Genomic DNA, 20,996 nt, shown 5'->3' with positions numbered 1-20,996 from the left:
GGATGGGGGGCACGGGGGTGGTGCTTGCTGACTGGTTGGCTTTATTACAAGATGATGAGACAATGAGTTGGTTTTTCATTAGGGGATCCTCAAAAGTTACTATCTGTAAGCTTTGTCTCCTGGCTGTTCATCCCGGAAAGAAAGGCTCCAATCTCCTATGTGGGGCATACACTCCTGACTGCCGTGTTCTGAGTACAGGGAAGGCAGGTTGCGAGGTCTTAACTTCAGTATTCCTACTTTCACTTAGTCTCTGTGTTTCAAAAGTGGTGCTTATTTCTGAAAGATATCCCAACTTTAGTTATGACTAAATTTCTTAAACTCCTCCCAGCTCTGACCTCTAGTTTTATTCAAGGTAAAGGAACAGTCATTTCCAGGCTGCTCAGGGTGAAAGACACATGGGAGACTGACGCATGGACTGCCCACTGTGCTGTCTTCAGCTCCTACTCTACCCTTGCCACCCGAGGTAACTGGTTCCTCACACTTTTGAGCCAGCAGCATAAACTGCTTGCAGAAGCACTGAAGGGGCCTCTTAAATTATCTGTAGTGAAAGCAGTTTCTTTTTAATTTCATAGACTGATTCTTTTGTAAAATATCATAAAATTGCTTTAAAAGTGAAATGTAAAAAAGACATGAAATATAAGTGCCAAGTTTCTTACTAGTTGAACAGATATAAAGTAACTGTTAAATTACTATAAAATATTTTAAATGCTTGTTTTTAATTTCTATACTTAACCTGTCAAAAACTGGTAACAAACTGTAGGCTCACACCGGTTCATGGTCCATACTTTGAATAGCTCTGGTGTGGAACTGTGCTGTCTGCTACATGTAGTTATTGAGTCCTTGAAATGTGGTTAGTGCCACATATTGAAATAACAAGTTTGGATATAACTGGTAAAATATTGTAGTAGAATTCATTTCATCTGCTTCTTTTTATTTTTTAAATGTGGCCACTAGAAAATTTTAAATTACATACATGGTTCAAATTATATTTCTACTGGACAGCGCTGATCTAGAGCAGGGGTCAGCAGGCTATAGCCCAGGGAGGAAATCTGGCCTGTGGCCTGCTTCTGTATAGACTCAAGCTAAGAATGGTTTTTACATTTTTAAAAGGATTAAAAAAAACAAAAACAAAAAGCCCAGAAAGAACATTCAACAGAGATCACATGTAGCCTACAAAGTTGAAAGTATTTTATATCTGGCTCATTACAGACAAAGTTTGTTGACCTTGGTCTACTGTATGTAAGATGATAAGCCATACCACCGCAGAAACTAGACGAGTAATATTCAAAAAGTACAGAAATCTCTCATCTCCATGTTTATAAGATACATTTTGTAGCTATCTAAAGATACTTCTTTGACAAGCAAATTATACCTAAAAAAATAACCATTGATTTTAGAAAGCGACCAAACTTAAAACCACGTGTTCTCATATACAGCTCTTTGTAAGCTGTATGAACAAGCTGCATGACAGGCCAGGTGACAGCAGGCAGTTTCTAACACTAAACCTCTGGTTCAGTTTCCTAGAGCATGAAATTTAGCGATCTCTCTCTTCCTAGTGTGGAAGGCTGCTGCTAGATTGCATTGTGACAAAATATCCTAACTGAAACGACTAGTATGCTTCCAATACTCCCTGGGGACAGAAAATGGATTTTTTTCTTGATGTGGGGAATGCTATGTGGGTGGCTGTAATAGTGGGAAGAAAATCCCAATAGTGATTCACAGAAGAGTCCATATAAGAATCAGGAAGACATATCAACTTTCTTAATATTTACAATGTCAGTTTTGAGGTTCTTTGGTTTTTCTGGTTAAATTTTTGGAAATACAGCTAAAACCGTTTGAGCTATTACAACTCTATTACTTTATGGTTTCATATAAAGTTACACAGGGCTTTTTATGAAAAAGTGTTAAATTTCGATTGTATTGATTCTAGATTGAGATCATCCATTAACAATCTTTCACATTTCTATGCTTGCGGAGTTATCTTTAAACCTATCCAAAGCAAATTTCTAAAAAGTCATTCCTTTCCTGAAGGACAATCATAATTTAAATTGGTTTTATAATACTGTAGTAAGTTAAACAGCTTTTGTTGAAAAGTGATAATTAACAGGATAAGCTATAAATCAGAATTATGAAAAATGAGAGGTCAAATTCCATTACTAAAAAATTTATATATATTAACAAAGTAAAGACTGTAGTCAATGGCCCTCTTAATGCCAAGTAGTATCTATTACAAAATTTCCACAAAACAAAGTCATTGAAATAGTTTCCAGGAGTTCATTCCAGTGGAACTGAATCCATACTTTATCAGAAATAAATTAAATTCAACAAATTTTAAGACTACATGGCATGCCATAGTGGGCAGAGAGGAAACATGTGACCCAACTAAACCGCTCCTCTACTGTTTAATCTATCTAGACTACTAATCATAATACCTTTTCAATAGAAAGCTCTTCAGTTTCAGTATAAAAACTGGGACACAGGACTGACTAAAGTATTTCTGTGCCAAAGTCAAGTACAAGATGCAGTTTAGGAGATGCCATTTTTGATTGATATTTTGGTGACATTTCAATAACTTAAAAAAAAAATACAGTGTTTAATATTAAAGACTGATCCAGAAATCCAGGGATGCATGGCTGTCATAGCTCTAGTCCCTTAAAATAATCTGAGAACCACTGGGGTTTTTTAGAAAATTATTTTTAAATATTTTTAACATACTTTATAGTCTGTGACATGATCTACATTATCCAACTGTATGCCTACATATCTTTTACACTGTTATTTAATATTATATTCAACCATATAAAACTGCTGTTTTGTGGGTAATAAATGATCATGTAATTCAGTTACAGTATTATACTATACACAGTATATTAATATAGTAGAGCATGTACATGTGGAATCCTCTGACCTAATATACTCAGACTTCTTCCCATCAGCTGAGTTTTACTGAGTTCTAGATCTGTTCATGTCATTTATACTTATTATTATAATTAGGTGATTTAACTGTTAATTAACCTAACAAAATATGGGGGAATGTGAACACTGAGTTGAATAACTTTTGATATACTCAATAAAAGTGAGATACTTCTGTTGCTATATCAGGTATAGGCAAGAAAACAGTTTCAAAGATTAGAAAAAATACTACAAAAATATATAAGGATTCTAAGATCAGAATGCATCAGAAAAGTCTAAACTCTTACGCTACTTAAAAAACCCAAACTATAAATCTTAAATGATATATTAATATTATGAGTATAGTTTCTAAAAGATAAACAATATGGAACTGGCAACTAAATTAATGGACCTATTCTCAAAGAAAAGGCCTTTGTCCCTTAATAAAAAGCCTGACAAATGAACACAGAGTCATGTTCTGAGAGTAGAATACTTAAGGCATGCACCCCTTTTAATGATTTCTTGCTTTAATGGACTTTGTGGACTACTGGTACTGACTGAATCAAAGGAAAGGTCTTCGTTAATAACCAGTTAATCAATTTTATAGCCATGCTAGGTGGGAGTGGTACAAAGTCCTAATGATAACAGGGAGTCATGAGCTAGATTCAGGGATGGTAAGGAAGACTTCTCTCTGAGGAGGTGATATTTCAAAATTCTGTCAGGAAGGATGAGTGAGAATGAACAGTGTCCAACACTGTTGTAGAATACGAGGACAGTGTTCTACAGGCAGAGGAGGCAGCATTTGCAAAGGTCGTGAAGCAGGAAGGAGCATGGCAATGAACAATGGCTGAAGTTAACAGAGACTAGCAAGTGAAGGGAATGAGGGCCAAGATGAAGCAGAAGAGGCAGGGCTGTAATCCACAGAGAGAACAGGAAAGGATACTGATGCTGCACAAAGACCACCTCAAAGGTCCAGGTAAGGACCCCACTAGGCTGGTAACAGTGGAGACACAGATTTGAAATGATTAGAAGGCAAATCTACAGGATTAATGATTGCCTTGACATGGTGAAAGAGGAAGAGAAAGGTGTCAAAAAAAGTTTCTGGCTTGGGTGGAAAGAAATGCTATTTCAGAGATAGAAAACACAGTCGATAGAGCAGTTTTGGCAGGTGGGAGGTTGAAGAGAGTTAAGAAACTCAGTTTAGCAAACACTGCAGTTGAGGCTGTCACTGGGATATCCTAGTGAAACCTCAACAGTCCATGAGTGTATATCCAATGATGGATTACTAGACAAGCAGGCGTGATAACCCACTTGCATCTATACTATGAAACTCAAAGACAATGCTTAGAGAAAGATATGATACATAAGATATATACATTATGAATCAATTTATCTGTTTAAGTCCAAAATATGTTGTTGAGATAGGCATACATATCTAGTAAGAATATAAAAAGCAGGTAAATGGTTACGTTTGTGGCAAGGGATACAGAGTTAGTGAGAAGCACTTAGGGCGTTTCTAAAGCACTATTAATTTTCTATTTCTTTGGTTGGGTAATGGCTACAATGGTTTTTATTTATTAAATATTTTTTAGACTTCACTTACAATTTTACACAGTCTTTCCTGTACACAATACACTGCACAATAAAAGTTTTAAAATTATACAGCCACATTTCGACCACAATGGGAATTAATAAACACTATTTAAAAAGCCACTATGAAAATAAAAGGCTCTCATAACTCTTCAGTAGATGAATTCAAAACTGAAAATTACAGATGATTTAGACAATAGCATATTAACATTTGGGAGATTTTTTTCTATATGCAATTTGGTGATTTATCAAAATGTTCCATTAAAGGATGGAACTGATATTAAAATGTGACAAAGCTAGCACTCAGAAGAAAACCACTAGCTTGTTCCATTTTAAGTGCAATGTGTGAAACAACACTGACCAAAAGAACCCAGAGCAAAAGGCGTATTCACAGGCCTACTGTGAATGCTTGGTGTCTCTAGTCTATGCCTACCTACTATGAAAGTCATGACTCTCTCTGTAGGCTTGTATACCACTCAGAAGTGTTCTGATGTTATTATAACTAATGGATCTATCAACATATGACTAAACTTCACTTCTTTTCTAGAATACTACTTTCAAATATAAGATCAATTAAGAATATGTTTGGATATACATTACCGTATGCAAAATAGATGACCAGTGCAAGGTCGATGCATGAAGCAGGGCACCCAAAGCCGGTGCTCTGGGACAACCTAGAGGGATGGGGTGGGGAAGGAGGCGGCGGGGGGGTTGAGGATGGGGGCGGGACGGACACATGTGTATCTATGACCAACTCATGCTGATGTATGGCAAAAACCATCACAATATTCTAAAGTAATTGTCCTCCAATTGAAATAAATAAATTAAAAAAATATATATTTGGAACCACATGCTTAATTTCAAGAGATGAAGCTTAGTAATTTCTTGTATTTCTTTCTGCATATTAAAGTAAATACAATAGCACATCTTAAAAAAGAAGAAAAAATGGACATTAAATCAAATTAAGAGTCACAGTGTTCTATAGACTGCCTTAATAAACCCCCCAAAAGACAATTTAAGAGCTATTTCTTTTTCTGATTTAAAAAAAAAAGTATCTAAAATTTGCATGTTCCTTAAATTTTACTCACACAATTCTAATTTCCAGTGTCATACAGGAGAGTGCTCCAACCCATCAAAACCCCAGATTCTTAAACACAGAGTACTTGTAGTGATTCTGCCTGCACTGCGCTTAGGACAACACAGTGAAAAGGGCACAGGCGTGAGACAGTCAGCTGAGGGGGTGAGTGGGGGAGGAGGCTGAACAAGTACAGTCCTTCACATTTCTGAACCTAAATGTCCCGCTTGGTAAAATGAGGATAATATCTCCCTCATGGGTTGGATGTGAGGATTAGAATCCATATCTATAAAGCCTTTGGTTCATGGGAGACACTCAAAAGACAGTGGCTGTTACCAGTACTATCTAGCATGAACCTTTAGCTTTCCTTTCTTCTTAAAAATAATTCTCTCTTTCAGTTCTTCTAGGTCATGCCACAAATGTCAGTATTTTCCTATGTACAAAATCTACCAGACTGAAAGTTTTATCATTCATCATTTAAGATTCTCTATTATTTCCTAAGAAATATTACAGGGATTTCAGTATTCCTTAGCAGTTGAAGCCACAGCTCATCTACAGTCTAAACTAAGCATAGCTAATCTGTATAGTACTAGGCAAGGCCCAGGAACATAGTCCTCATTCATTTTTTTTAGTGACTCAATATTTCTTTTTAGTTTTTAACACTGCCATCATTTAAATTCTACCATATATATACTGCACGTTAGGGAGGCATAAAATCCTAGTAAGTTATGCTACATTTTCTATGGAGAAAGTATCTTATGTAATATACTAACAAACATACTATTCATTGAAATGTTTCTTATCTGGCCAGCATTATTGGCAGACTGTGGTAGAACACAAAGAACATGTGCTTTCGCTTCAGAAAGCCTTAAAAGCAAATTCAAGCACTCACCAGCTGTGAAATCTGTCTCAGCCTTTCCATCTAAAAATAGAAATAACTACCCCTCTCTTACAAGGGTTTTTAAGAGGATAACATGACATAAAGGTAAGTATAGCTGAGTATATATAACAAGGGCTCAGAAAAGGTAGCTTCTGTTATACTATCTACAGGGCAGCAGAAGTACCACGTACTTCTGGTGGTAGCAGCAAAAAGCAAACTGTTGTTACTAAGCATCAAGGCAGGGTGCGACTAGGTGCTGTTGAGTTGCTCAGTCATGTCCAACTCTTTTGCTACCTCATGGACTGTAGCCCGCCAGGCTCCTTCTGTCCATGGGATTTCCCAGGTAAGGATATTGGAGTGGGTTGTCATTTCCTTCTTCAGGGCATCTTCCCGACCCAGGGATCGAACCCGAGTCTCCTGCATTGGCAGGCAGGTATTTACCACTAAGCCACCACAGAAGTCCAATGTGATTAGTACCTTCTCAGAAATGCCTGTAACATTTCCTAGAGCACAGGGCCAACCCCCTACCCCCAACACACATACACAAGTCTCCCTTAATACCAAAAAGTAAACTAGAAACAAATATCTACCAAGGGAAACAGCTTTAGGTTGAGGAACTTAGTGGATCAAGCTACTACACTGGTTAGCCTTCACTGCTGATTGGGGCCTGTTTAACAATGAGCTCACTGCGGTCCTGCTAATAATTTACAAAGAATATTTAGTTACCAATGGTAAGTGAGCAATTGTAATCTGGAGCATTCCTTCTCTAGGAAGGATATCCATTTTGTAACTCCAGTAGTTTAGTGTCACAAGAAATACAAAGATTCCAAAGACTAAAATAAAATGATTTTTTAAAATAACACTTTCCTTCTATTATCACTATAATACAAACTAAAGGATACTACTTCCTTCTATGCCAAATTATAGGCCTGAAGATAATCCATGGTCTTCAAATAATTTGACAGCTTGTAATGAATGAGTAAAAGAAAGGAAGAAGCCCCATAATCAGGACAACTCTGGTTTTTTATCTAGATCCTTAAATCGGCCTAAGTAAAAGAAATTTTAAACATCTTGAAATGAGTTTATTCTTCAGAAAGATATTTGGGAGCAATACTGGGAGAAGTAAAGACAAATAGGATACCTTTTAACCATTTAAGAAAACTAATTTCAAGAGAAGCACTCTGACTAAAATTATAGACTAGAAACTCCAAGTAATATACCTCACTTTTATGTATTACCATGTTACATACAATTTTATTTTTTTAAAACAGGACAATCAAAAAACCTTTAGTTTGCTAACAACTGAAATAAAACCTCCCCTATCAAAAGATTAAAAACAAGTAATCTGAAAAGACGATAAAAATATATATTCATTTTAACGTTTACTGATACTACATGCAAAAGTGCACAGCAATTTGGAAACTGCAAATGAAAAAAGGGTGGCAGGGGCAGAGAGGTTTAAAGAGAAGTGCTTTGAGGAAGTGAGCTGACCAGAGCAAGAGACTAAAGAACCTTAGAAAGCATAATAGCCTGGGGCCAGAAACTACATGCATACACACTGTAAGACATTTAAAAGGAACAAACAGATGTAAAACATGAGAAATTTTAAGCCAATAAATTAAAAAGGGTTTTAGAAAGGCTAGATTTTTAGAAAAACATAAAATTTCAAACTAACTCAAGAAAAAATAAAAAACACCAAGCCCATAACTCTAAAAGATTTTGAATCTGTAATGAAAAATCTTTGCATAAGGAAAGCACCAACCCAGGCAAGTGTTCCAGGCAGAAGTCAATCTAACAACTATGATTTCTAAATCACTGGTGGCCAGAGCAAGAGATTAGGGTTAAAAGAGAAGTGAAAGCCACCACAATAAAGCAAGAAAAAGAAATGTTGATTGATTGGGCAGGAAGAAATAAAACTGCCCATTTTCAGATGACATGATTCTCCACATAGAAAAACCTAACGAATCCTGCAGCCATGAAATTAAAAGACGCTTACTCCTTGGAAGGAAAGTTATGACCAACCTAGATAGCATATTGAAAAGCAGAGATATTACTTTGCCAACAAAGGTCCGTCTAGTCAAGGCTATGGTTTTTCCAGTGGTCATGTATGGATGTGAGAGTTGGACTGTGAAGAAGGCTGAGCGCCGAAGAATTGATGCTTTTAAACTGTGGTGTTGGAGAAGACTCTTGAGAGTCCCTTGGACTGCAAGGAGATCCAATCAGTCCATCCTAAAGGAGATCAGTCCTGGGTGTTCATTGGAAGGACTGATGCTGAGGCTGAAACTCCAATACTTTGGCCACCTCATGCGAAGAGTTGATTCATTGGAAAAGACCCTGATGCTGGAGGGATTGGGGGCAGGAGGAAAAGGGGACGACAGAGGATGAGATGGCTGGATGGCATTACCGACTCGATGGACATGAGTCTGAGTGAACTCCGGGAGTTGGTGATGGACAGGGAAGTCCAGCGTGCTGTGATTCATGGGGTCACTAAGAGCTGGACATGACTGAGAGACTGAACTGAACTGAACAAATCCTAAAAAAAAAGGAAAAGAAAACCCAGCAGGGTTGCAGGATACAAGATCTATATGCTAAAAACAAACACGTGGAAACTGAAGAGATGCAACAATGAACATGACCGTAACCCACTCCAGTACTCTTGCCTGGAAAATCCCATGGACGGAGGAGCCTGGTAGGCTGCAGTCCATGGGGTCACTAAGAGTCAGACATGACTGAGCAACTTCCCTTTCACTTTTCACTTTCATGCATTGGAGAAGGAAATGGCAACCCACTCCAGTGTTCTTGCCTGGAGAATCCCAGGGACGGCGGAGCCTGGTGGGCTGCCGTCTGTGGGGTCGCACAGAGTTGGACACGACTGAAATGACTTAGTAGTAGGTCATTTCTTCACTCTTTAGGCAAAGCCCTAACTTTTGTATGCTTTGGAAGTATGAGATTCAAACTGCAAGGGGAGAAATACAGACATCCTAGTTACCACTGCCTTTACACTTCCGCTAGGGAAGGGTGAACTGGAAAATGTGGTCTGCAGTCCACCCGAGAGCCCCGTCAGGTCCATGCCTCCCCGCTGTTTTCCACTGCCATCTCCCAGGTTCAGTCTTCATCATCATTTGCATACACTACTTGAAACAGCTGCTTAAGTAAGGCATCTTTCTTCACTCTCACTCCCCTCTAGAACATCTGCCTTAAGATTGATCCCAGGATTTCAAGCAGCGAAGAAAAGTCAAGGGACTCTATGTCTGGCTCTTCCTCTACACTTTAAGATCTCAGCACAAAAGGAGCAACAAATCAACAGTTATCAGTATTATAACTGAGGAATAGAAAGATACAGCTGAAACCATATCACCTGGAGAAATAAGGTAACCAGATGGTTGCTGTAGGGATATAAAGAGTCTTTCTCCAGGAAGAATTCTGAGTGGTCACTTTTTAATCCTTAGGAAGACAAAAACAAAGAAACTCTTAGAAAAAAATTAGTATTTCAACTAGTTAAAAATGTAAATAAACAACCAGAAGTAGGTTGTAAGGAGTCTTTCATGGGAGATGTTAAAGAGGATAAGCAACCCTCTGTCTCCAGCCATCCCAGGGAGTCCTCTCTCTACAAGCAACTACATTAACTAACCTCAACGATCTGTGATTTTTTAAAATATCAGAACTTAAAAGTATAGCATTCCACAAATAGAGTCATGTTATTTAAGATCTACCAGCAGCAAGCACATCAGATGCAATTCTGAGTCCTAATCATACTACGGTGCGATTAAGGTATAATCCCCTAATGTCCAACATAGTGAGCTATTCTAACGGTCTTGTACTCTATGTAACTAGTCAGCTTTCAGTCAGGTGCTGATTTAATGTTCAATTTAAACACTAAAGGTTCAGGGTCAGCTGAAAAGCAACAACAAAAACCCTCATAATAGCAATACTATTTTGTCACAAACTTTCTCCTTCCTGTCTTCCCTTACAAAAACCTTCTCAGCACAGTTTAAGAGATATTTACTTGCCCTACATACAGCTTAAAAATGAGGGTTATTTTTACAGATAAAGTAAGTTTAAATTGTGTCAAAGATACACGGAGCAATTTGAAGTACAGTTAATTCTCAATATTCTTTGATAATAAAGAAAGCAGTACTTTATTAAAAAAATTAGATATTATGTCAGATCTGAAATGAATTAAGATTTAGTATTTACTTAAACTGTTCACATTTTAACTGTCTGAAGTAAAAATAGCAAGTAAAAATAGTTTGTTATTGCTTGCAGGTAATTCTGGAAACCTACTTATATGAGATAATTCTTGACCTTGTCAAATAATTAATTGGCTAATTTTCACAATGAAATGTCACACTTTCCAGTTAAACACTTGGATCTAATGTGTATGAACCATTCCACAATTGCTATTTCTAACTGGAATCACAAATACACACAAATCAAAATCTAATTTTTAAAAATCTCAATTATTATGCTGAAAGAGTTAGAGAAATATCTAACCAACCACAGACATTTTCTAAACTCTCCCTCTTATCAAATAACTTAACCAGAAAGACACCTATGTGGTTTGTATTATTTTGACTCCTGCAGATATAGTATTTTATCAGAATTAAAACTTAATATTATGCCCTTAACTTTTATTAAGAGTTTATAAAATAAATGGCCTTCTATTATTCCATGTCCTATAAAAATGGTATCAAAGACATCATTCCTCATATAAAGATACACACAAAAAATTCCTCTGACTTTACTGCCAAGATTTCTCTCTCAAGAACACTGATCTGCTTCCTTTAAGCAGACAATGAGAAACATGTAACTCATTGTTCCTCCTCTTTTCTGCTATTACTAACAGGAAACCTGAATGGAAGGCCTACAGACTTGGAAATTACCCCTCCCACTCCCTTGCCTCAGTATAAGTCAATTATCACCATACTAAATGTCCAAGTGTAGATTTATTGTTAAATCATTTTTTTCTCTTAAGGAGATGGGAGTAAAAATAAAGCTAACAGATTTTCTTAAACTAGAAAACTCTGTAATTCTGAATCTAAAATTTTGTAATCTTTCCAACATAAAAGGAATGGATGAGCATTTCAATGGACTGTAAAAACAGACTAACCATAAATAAAAAAATAAACATAAGAGACTGTCTAACCTATCAAAGAAGAGATGGGAAAGTCTATTTAAACAAAATGCTGAAGAAAGAAATCAAAAGGAAATTATCAAAATACTTAATAGTTGAATATTTTAAACTTTTACATGTCAAAAAATGCCATAAACAAAATTAAAGGACAAATGGTATGCTACATAAAAAACTTTCAACATATGACGAAGTATTAATATATTTATAAGAAAAAGATAAAGCACAACACCACAAATAGAAAACAGCAAAGGGTATGTCCAGAGAAAAAAAAAAATCACAAAATCAGATAAAACACTTGACCAATAAATGTATGAAAAAAGTTCATTCTTAGAATTTACTAGACATCCAAAGCAAAGTGTAATATAAGATTTTTTACTTACCAACTCGGCAAAGTTTGTTTCCCTTATTTTACATTTTAATGGTACTATCTAAACGTGGTATTGAGAAGCTTGTATTCTTACAAACCTGAGGACACAAATCCGCATGGCGTTTCAAGAAGGAAATTTTATGTTATCAAAACTTTAAAATAGATGTGTATACTTTTTGACAAGACTTCACAATTAGAAATATATTCCAAGAAAATAATTAGATAAAGACACAAAGGTTTATATACAAAGAGATATTCATCATAGCCTAAGTAATATTAGCAAAAATTGGGGAAAAACTGTATTGTTAACAGAGGACTAGTTAAATAAATTGTGGTGCTTTCATTGACTGGAATAATAGACATCAAAACCATGTTTCTGGAGCATTTAGTGTTTTGGAAATGTTCATTATATAAAATAAATATGGTAATAAAATGTATTTAATAAATTTATTTAAAATTTATTTAAATTTATTTAATAAAATTTATTTTTATTTAATAAAAACATATTAACAAATATGGTAATAAAATAAAATTAGTATGTAAACTAACCTCAACACATAAATACAAACATTTTAATAAAAAGATTATGGATAGCAAATACCACTATAGTTATTTTGGGAGGTGTTCAATTATATTAATTGATCATTTTTTTCTTTCTTTTCTGTATTCCTGTTTTCTTTTCTGTCTTTTCCAAGATATTACTTTCAAATGTAATATATTAATTACCTAGTTGGAAAAATGCTATTTCAAAAGGAAGTAGATCTTGAAAAACACCAATCTGATTTCATCTTATAAAACCCATATTATGTGTAAAATGCAGAATAAACGAAGTATTTTTAAAAGCTTTTTAAAGAAAAGGTGGGGGAAGAGTGAGTTAGAAAAGATACAAAGAAATGGGGGTTGAAGGGGCTGATAAACACAATCAGTAGAGAAAAGAATAACAAATACAGAGCTCTCCATTAAAGCCAACCTGATTCTCAAACAGTATTTGGGATCAGCAGTAAATAACACCTGACTGGGAAGCAGGAAATACTCTTTGCCAAAGAGCACCGATAGTAAGTAATATGCATTCTTTTGTGTATGGTAAGACTATTTATAGAATAACCAACAGAAATAGATTATGTGATGCAATACAACTGTAACACTTCTAGTACAGCTGAGCTTAGAAGATGAGTTTCCAACATGTAATAAAAAGAAGATAAAAAGCAGTGGTAGGAATGGTGGGAATTCTATTGTTATAAAAATGTTAATCAAAAAAGGAGCACTCTGATGTGAATTCAACCCTATCACCTTAGTATCTTCAGTGAAACTCCAGTCATCTCTATACTAACAGACTATTTCTCCAATTATATTACCTTTATCACTACTGTAACATATTGTATCTTAAGGCAATTTCTAATTATAAGAGAAACACTTTATTACCAAGGTTTTTTTCTACTTAACTCCATATGGTTATAACTGTTTTGCTATATACACAAAGAGCCATTCTGAGACAGAAAGCCTATAAACATTTGGCATAGCAGCTTCAACTAAACGTTCCACTAAAGGAAAACATTAAACATTCTATTATATACTAGTAGATAACTTCAAATGTTATAAATCAAACAAATTAGTTAATTCAGTAGCTTATAAAACTTAAGAATACAATGCTCCTTGGCAAGACATTATTGTGCCACAATATTTATTCTAAGATGTTTTTCTTTGTGAAAGAATCTAAGTTCTTGTCCCTATTCTTCATCCTTCTATGTAAGGCATAGATTCTGCTTTCTTATTTAATAGTATGGGAGAAGAAATCCAGTGTCCTGGATGTGATTTATGATTTATTTAATTAGTCTCATCAGTTGAAATGAAGCTAACTGGGGGGGGAAAACCTTATTTAAGGGGTGGGAGGTGGGAGGGAGGTTCAAGAGGGAGGGGACATATGTATACTATGGTTGGTTCATGTTGATATAAGGCAGAAACCATCACAATATTGTAAAGCAATTATCCTCCAATTAATAATAAATAAACTTAAAACACTTATTTAAGAGTTTCTCAGGTATGTAGAAGTTAGGAGAAAATGTGCTCTAGCTGTTACTGTTATAATCAGTGATCCTACTTTCCAGGACCAGTTCTCACCTCGAGTACAGCTGGATTTGTACCACACATTCCACCCACTTTTCAGTCCACTACGAGCCTAAAAAAAATCTGTCTCATTTTGGCTTCTCCTTCGCAACTCAAATACACTATATCTAAAGTTAATTCAAGAACTTTCCCAAAAATGGGATATCAGTCACATTTCTATGGAATTTCTCAGAAAAATTTTCATTTTGCTCTTCTTCCACTTGACACAATTATACTTACTGTTATTTAGTTCAATAGATTTCCCCCCCAGAATGGCTCTCAAATTTACCTTTTTTCCTGCACTTTCACTGCCAGAAACCCCGTCCAAATTTCCATTGCCACTTTCCTAGATTTCTGCAACACCTTTGTCTCTCTTCTGTTCCTGCCAGACTCATTTCCCTTCCGGAACATCCAGCAGTCACACACACCTTCTGGTACCTCACTGTCACTCACTGCCATCCATAGTCGTGCCCCATTTTAGTCGAACTTATTTCTTACTCTAAAACACCGCCACTATTTTGTCCTTTACTATTCACTTCGATTTTTCATGTTTATATCAATTTCTGATTCCCCTAAAAGAATTCAGAGCTAACACCACAATGTGTTGTTCTCTTCTCCTCAGATCCTTTCAGGCGTGTCAGTTTTATCTCTTAACTGTACTAAAAGATTTAAGTGACAAGGAAGTCTGAGACTGCCTCTTGTAACTCAAAACACCTAGGGGCCGGATGGAAACTTACATTCAGACTTTCAGGGAAAAGACAAAATGTTAAAACAGAGCCAGGGTTCTCTATTCTATTCTGGTGCTTTGGTCTTGGTTCACATAACTGAGTAAATCAACAGCTGGTCTGTGGTTGGCCAGGTAAGTATGACTCACCATTCTGCCAAACTGACCAATCAGCTGCAGTGGGAAGGTATCTATGAGATTCTGTTTAAACCACTGGACATGCACTTTGTATTTATGTAACTTTGAAAATTTAATCAGAATTTTAGTAAAACAATTTAATCGCTAATTTGGACTTTGTATCTAGTGGGACAGAGGTCAATATCCAGAATTTTCTAGGCTCAGACATGCTGTGGTTCTGGTGAGGGATGGGTGGCGATGACTCCAACAATGTGTGTGTACTTACTGCCACGGAACAGTATACTTAAAAATGGTTAAAACGGTAACTCTTAGGTAAATTTTACTACAATTGTTTAAAATGGCATAATACAGAGAATATACAACCTTTTATTTTTCATTGTTCCTGACACTAGTCATTTTTATTTATTTTCTTTGTCAGAAACATAGGAATTCTATTACTCATGGCACATCAAGAAGCATATTATATATGGAATGGACAAAGTTCTACTGTATAGCAGAGAAATATATTCAGTATCCTGATAAACCATAACAGGAAAGAATATATATAAAAATGTATATATATCTATGTGTAACTGAGTCATTTTGCTATTCAGCAGAAATGAACACAACATTGTAAATTAACTATATACTTGAGTAAAATTTTCTTAAATGAAGCATGATTCTTATTTATATACAACATTTTAAATAACTCTGTGTTCTGTGTGGTCAATTTTGAGGCATTACTGAAAAGAAGCCATGCCCGCTACTATTGGCAGTGTCCACTTCCCTCTACAAAATGGCGAAAAAAGAAAAAAAAAAACTTAGGTCTAAGAAATCAGTGTCTATATAAACAGCTTCCCTTGTTCACATGGATATTTAAATATCATTGCCTGCTTTTGTCTCTGATAATTTTGCCATAATTTTCCTGAATGCCTTTAGAAGTCCACAATCTGGTGGAGAAGATACATGAATTCTAATACAACCTAAATGCTAATTTGAGTGCTGTCCAGAACACAAAGCACAATGCAACCATCTCTAGCTGGGCAACTGTGGCATACTGCTAGCTGTATTCCATACATGTTCTCCCTTTCTTCCATAATAATACGATTAGCTGGTACAGAGCCACCCAGAATAAAGACTCTATTTCCAGATCTTCCCTGGGGCCAGTGAGATGTAAGCAGATACGTAATTTGGCAGCTTTAGGGAAATTTTATGAGACAGCTTAGGAATATCCTTAGTCCCTTTTTGTGTTCCCTTCCTTTATACATGGTAGTACATAAAATAGACTACCTCCATTTTGGATGGTGAGGACAAGGGTTAAATCTGAGAGATTCTGCCACCCTGAGGGAGACATCACTTCTCGAATGACATCATGAAGCAGAGCTGTCATTTCAGCCCTATGCTGCATATTCCACTGTTGCAGAAGAGGAATAAATCCTCTCTTTAGACCGTTGTTATTTTGTAGGTTCTGTTGCTTGCCATTGTACCTAATCCTAACTAACACAGAGGGTCAAGGAAGACTTCACAGAAAAGGTGATATTGAGCTGGGTTTTGAAAAATGAACAGCTGACTGCTGAGTGAGTGGAGAAAGGTATTTAAGGCAGAGACAGAGGACAGGATCTGGCCTCCCAAAGGAGAGGTGTGTTCAGGTGGCTGAAGGACAGGGTAGGTGGCGTGAAATAAAAAGAAAACGCAACTTGAAAAGCTGGAAATAAAGACTCTAAACATGATATGCTTAAAAAGGGTGCTTCTCTTCCTGTACTTGGTTGTACTGAATGACTATGACTTCCCTGAAGATTCTCTGCATATTCTAGAAGAGCCAAATGGCTCAGTGAGAAAACAAAGCATTATTTCTATTAGAAAAGGACACACTGTTATTTCTGTAAATCCTGAGGACTAGAAGAAGTAATATTTGGCACCAAGATTACGAGTTCTGAGAGTGTGAAGGGAGAAAACATGGACAGTGCAAAAAAAGGAGCATACATACAATATGGCAACGTCTGGATGAGGCAAAGATTAGAATCTGCCTTTTAAAGCAAACGGAGGTCTGTGAATTACAGTATAAATATGGCCATCTGATTGTAACACACTTTATTTTTATTGTATACCTATACCCATGGGTTCTTTTCAAAGTGGCTATCAGAGACTATCATATAAGTAATAACTGAACAGCATCTAGTCCACAGTAAGAACTTGGTATTTGATGGTCAAACTCCTTTCACCATCAAAGAAGAATTATAAAAATGAGGAGGGAGCAAAAACAAACAAACAAAATAGCATTAAGGTTATTAAGAGTTTTAACTTTTATTCATGCAAGTAGTAGTATTTTCTGCAATAATCATATATTATTTTTGAAAAATGTTAGTTTTATAATTAAGGAAACAAGCAACCACCAATGCCCCATCAAAAAAATAAAAAAGCAGCAGCAACTATTTAAAGTATTACAGACAAAACACTGAGAGAGTATATGGCCTCCATAAATCCATAATCTAATAATTATATTCTCCAAAGTTTCAAAGATCCAAAAATTCTTTTAAGAAGTCTCTCAATGTTTCCATTATTTTTGTCTCTAGTTCTCCCTAAACTTAAATATAGCATTTTACCCTTCTAAAAATGTTTATTACTTGCTGACCAGACCCTAAATACTGTATGGAATACTGGAATTTATTAACTGGAAGACTGCAGGACATGATTGTTTTTTTTTAAATATATATTTTATCCTGATATTCTTGTTTTCAATTAGTTTTAAAGTATCTTTGGTATCTTCAACGAGATTGAGAGGTTTATCAGTACTGTCCTCTGGTAACTGGCATCAAAATATGCTATGGAATCCTGTGAGGAAAGATACACTTTTTTAAGGGGTGGGCTAGATGGCTTTCTTTATTTAGACTTGTAATTAAAATCGTTTGTATCTAACTTTTGCTGGGAAGACTCTAGATATATCTAGCTATATCTTAACCCCTGAATTTCATCTGATTATTAGTTATCCCTTACAATAGTTATCCTTTATTATAAAACAATTTGGGCAAAAACAGGAATTCCAATGGGCAAAGAGACTTTTTGGCCCATGTAATTATTTCTCAATGAATGCACGACAATACAACTTCTGCAGTAGTGATTAGCCACATCATTTTTAAACATTATATAAATAAAGCTAACAGTGAAACTAGCTACTGTGGAAGCTGGTTATATTAATAAATTCACTGGACTCCTCACCATACAGAAGACTAACTTTCAAGGTCCTAGCCCTTAAAACCAAGAAACAGGGTTTCAGTAGTAATGCCTTCTAGGAACACAGAAAGGACACAGTTGCTAGTAAGCATCTACAGCTTTGATAATATTCTCGAAAGGGTCAAGGCTATCAAAGAGCCACACTGCTGCTGCTACTGCTAAGTCGCTTCAGTTGTGTCTGACTCTGTGCGACCCCATAGACGGCAGCCCACCAGGCTCTGCCATCCCTGGGATTCTCTAGGCAAGAACACTGGAGTGGGTTGCCATTTCCTTCTCCATTGCGTGAAAGTGAAAGTGAAGTTGCTCAGTCGCAACCGACTCATAGTGACCCCATGGAATGCAGCCTACCAGGCTCCTCCATCCATGGGATTTTCTAGGCAAGAGTACTGGAGTGGCTTGCCATTGCCTTCTCCGATCAAAGAGCCACAATAGTTCCTCCCTATCCCACGAGATTCCCAGATTCCAGCTGAGTCTCCTTCAGTCTACCTGCCATTCTGTCACAGTGAGTGACAGAAACAGTCACTCACTGTAGCACAGTGAGTGCTACAGAAACCAGTGATAGAAAATATAATTCACAGTTGAAAATTTTCAGTGTTCTCTACCCGCTAAGGGATAAAACGTAAATTCTTTAAAGTGGTATTCAGGGCCATTGAGAATTTGGCCCCTGCCTAACTATTATGTTTTATTAACTATGTTTCCTTTCTTTGCTTCTCTCCTTCCTTCCAAGTTATAACCTTCTTTAACGCTGAACTACGTAAGAGTTTCTCAAACATACCAGGCTTACATCTGCCTGTTTTTTCAGGTGCTGCTGTTCACCCTGCCTGGAATGCCCTCCTTCTACCTATGTCATTCCTGGCAAAACACTATTTATTTGCCAAGTCTCAGTTCAACTGTCTTCTCTGTCAAGTCTTCCAAGACTCCTCCAGGTTGACCAAAGAGCTCCACTTCCAGAGGTGTGCTGGTTAAACCAGGTCTCAGAAGGGGAAAAAAGCCCTGTTACACTCAGTTCTGCTCTAACATTTGTTTAGAAAACTTAAATCTGTTTCACTGCCCTTGTTTCACTACGGAACAACAAGAGCACCACAGGAACGCCACTGGTTTATGCGCTTTTAACACTGGATGAATGCAGAAAACTGCACCCAGCAGCACTGAGCCCTGCGTCCAGGAATACACAGAACATACACATGCCTCCAGCACCTTCCAGCTACTTCAGCCCACCTCCCGTCGGGAGCCTCACCCATCCACATCAGGTGTTAACTCTGCCTCAGGTATCAGACGCCTTCCCTCCACCATTCCACAACTCACAAGAGGCAATCTCCCCCACACCCACTTCACAAGCAAACAGGGTGCTTTCAAGTTAAAGCACCCTATTTATAATAATGTTTATTTTTTTCTTAACCATTTCCATTTTAATATGTAAAACTGTTTTACTGTTTTAATTAGGTTTCTCCTTTTTTTTTTTAAACAAAGAGATGTGTGGCTGAGGAAGTTTCAGTAGTGTGTCCCAATCCCATTTTTCCCTACACTTAATGATTTTTAGGAATGCACTTGTCCTGTTACAGAGGAACTGACTATATACATAACATTTCTGATTTGTGTGGTGTACATACCACCACAGTTCAGTTCACTTCAGTTCAGTCGCTCAATCGTGTCCGACTCTTAGCGACCCCATGAACTGCAGCACGCCAGGCCTCCCTGTCCATCACCAACTCCCAGAGTTCACTCAAACACATATCCATCGAGTCGGTGATGCCATCCAGCCATCTCATCCTCTGTTGTCCCCTTCTCCTCCTGCCCCCAATCCCTCCCAGCATCAGAGTCTTTTCCAATGAGTCAACTCTTCGCAAGAGGTGTCCAAAGTACTGGAGTTTCAGCTTTAGCATCATTCCTTCCAAAGAAATCCCAGGGCTGATCTCCTTTAGAATGGACTGGTTGGATCTCCTTGCAGTCCAAGGGACTCTCAAGAGTCTTCTCCAACACCACAGTTCAAAAGCGTCAATTCTTCAGCATTGAGCTTTCTTCACAGTCCAACTCTCACATCCATACATGACCACCGGAAAAACCACAGCCTTGACTAGATGTACCTTTGTTGGCAAAGTAATGTCTCTGCTTTTGAATATGCTATCTAGGTTGGTCATAACTTTCCTTCCAAGGAGTAAGCGTCTTTTAATTTCATGGTTGCAATCACCATCTGCAGTGATTTTGGAGCCCCCAAAAATAAAGTCTGACACTGTTTCCCCATCTATTTCCCATGGGGGAAATGGGATGGGACCAGATGCCATGATCTTCGTTTCCTGAATGTTGAGCTTTAAGCCAACTTTTTCACTCTCCTCTTTCACTTTCATCAAGAGGCTTTTTAGTTCCTCTTCCCTTTCTGCCTTAAGGGTGGTGTCATCTGCATATCTGAGGTGATTGATATTTCTCCCGGCAATCTTGATTCCAGCTTGTGTTTCTTCCAGTCCAGCGTTTCTCATGATGTACTCTGCATATAAGTTAAATAAACAGGGTGACAATATACAGCCTTGACATACTTCTTTTCCTCTTTGGAACCAGTCTGTTGTTCCATGTCCAGTTCTAACTGTTGCTTCCTGACCTGAATACAGGTTTCTCAAGAGGCAGGTCAGGTGGTCTGGTATTCCCATCTCTTTCACAATTTTCCACAGTTTCTTGTGATCCACACAGTCAAAGGCTTTGGCATAGTCAATAAAGCAGAAATAGATGTTTTTCTGGAACTCTCTTGCTTTTCCCACGATCCAGTGGATGTTGGCAATTTGATCTCTGGTTCCTCTGCCTTTTCTAAAACCAGCTTGAACATCTGGAAGTTCATGGTTCACGTATTGCTGAAGCCTGGCTTGGAGAATTTTGAGCATTACTTTACTAGCA

The 20,996-nt window shown here is 37.0% G+C and overlaps 1 protein-coding gene across 5 annotated transcripts in view; it reads right to left on the bottom strand.

Annotated features, from left to right (window-relative positions):
• Positions 1-20,996, bottom strand: part of SOCS5 (suppressor of cytokine signaling 5) — a 121,894-nt gene that overhangs the window by 7,087 nt on the left and 93,811 nt on the right. The gene's annotated exons all lie outside the window — the stretch shown is intronic.

Source organism: Bison bison, unplaced genomic scaffold (genome assembly GCF_000754665.1).
Source record: "Bison bison bison isolate TAMUID 2011002044 unplaced genomic scaffold, Bison_UMD1.0 scf7180017864101, whole genome shotgun sequence".
NCBI lineage: Eukaryota > Metazoa > Chordata > Mammalia > Artiodactyla > Bovidae > Bison > Bison bison.
Note: the sequence above shows the minus strand (reverse complement) of the source record. Positions and strands in the feature narration are given on the sequence as shown.